Below are 1,902 nucleotides of genomic sequence, written 5' to 3' on the forward strand. Positions count from 1 at the left end.
GCTTGAGATGCCATCATCCAGAAGGACCACCACCCCGCAAAAGATCTAAGGCAAAAAAATACAAGGAAAAAATAGATGGGTTGTTTGACATTGCTCGACGTGGCTACAAAGCATCGAATTTGTTGACAGATCTCGAGGATAAAACCATACCAGAGCAGTACAGGGAGCAATTGTGCTTAGTTTGGTTTGCCAATTTGGTTATATTGGCAAGAGACGTCAACAAGGTCATAGAAGATGATTTGTTGGCGCGTGCTGAGGATTTTGATAAATTCAACAATCATCCCTGGGGATATGATAGCTTCTACTTGACTGTCCAATATTTACTGACAAAGCTATCTTTAGGGACGACCAAATTATACGTCTTTCCTTGGGCTTTCATGGTTAAATTAATCACTAATTTTACTCATCCATTAATTTATATTGAATATAGTTATTATGATTTTTCTTTTTTTGCTTGCTTCCTGTTTACATATTTTAGGCTTGGGCATTTGAAGCTATTCCTCCCCTACGAAAGCAGTTAATGGATTATCCGAATGAGGTTTCTCATCCAAGGATGTTTAGGTGGTTGGCTGCAAAGAGCAACACCCATATTAAGGAGGCTGTTCTCTTTAACCCTCCGGATGATGCAGTACGTCTTCTTTAAGTAAAATAATTCTACTCAAAGATAAGAAAGATATTGAACAGATGTTATATCTAGTGCAACAAATGTTATATCTGATGCACCAGTAGGACATCTGTTGCGATAGGTTATATCTTGCATCAAATTACCCATCTGTTGCTTTGGTTCTCTGAACCCGACTCCTAAAAGATTAACCATCTACTGCAAATTATGCAACAGATGTTTAATCTGATAACATATTATTCATCTATTGTGATGTACAGGTCATCTGTTCTATTACAGATTACCTGTCTTTTGCAACTATTACAACAGATGATTGATATTTTGCATTAGCTTATCCATGTGTTGCTCTATTTCTCTGAACCAGACTCAAACGAATTTTAACCATATACTGCAAACTATGCAACAGATGGGTCTTTTTTTTAAAACGTAGCCCAACTGTGAAAATTATTAAATTATATGATTTAAATGCATCTGTCTTTTTTTCTTTTTTATAAGTTGTGCATCCATGGATCGTGCCTACTGAGAAGGAGTTGGTGATGACTTTTTATATTACTCTAGGTCATGTTGATACTATAGCAAACCCAACGGTGGAGTTAATAAAGAAGGAATTGGCTGGAGCAATAGCCATAAGAATAACAGTTAGGTAAGGTCAGCCCAATGTTGAGGCTCTTCATGACCAACCTTTTACTAAGGCAGATCTGGGTGCTTCTTCCGGTGGAGTTATTGGTGTTGGTGACAGGCATGCTGATGCTGCTACCACTCATGATGATGAGCATGTTTATTCTCAATAAAGAATAAATATGTTTGAAAACACCACTTTTCGCCCTTACACAGGTCCCTCTCACTACTCTTCACCCTCGTGTTCTCATTGCAAATGCGATGAGTGCAAGGACAGACAGGATAAACTCTTTGAAAAATTAGAGGCTATCTCTAAAGCTATCAAGGAATTCAAATCCAAGAGGTTTGTCATACCATCCAAGAAGGTGATGGAGCCACACACTCCTACAGCGTTGGTTAGGAGAAAGAAGATAGCAATTAGAGACGTACTCTCCGCTCGAAAATAAAAAAAATAACAATTCCTCCCTCTCCAAAAGTTGTTAAAGTTCAGGGGCCAATCAATAAGGTGGACATATACACGGAACTTGGCGGTGAAGAGAAGAGGGATCTGCAACAGGCCAAGAATGCCAAGCCAGGCGCACCAGATTAACCCAGGCCTCCCTTTTCCCCCCAAGACTTCCAGACTATGACTGATATGCATATGCCGTACGAGGACAAGGCAA

The sequence above is a fragment of the Capsicum annuum genome, chromosome 10 (genome assembly GCF_002878395.1).
Source record: "Capsicum annuum cultivar UCD-10X-F1 chromosome 10, UCD10Xv1.1, whole genome shotgun sequence".
NCBI lineage: Eukaryota > Viridiplantae > Streptophyta > Magnoliopsida > Solanales > Solanaceae > Capsicum > Capsicum annuum.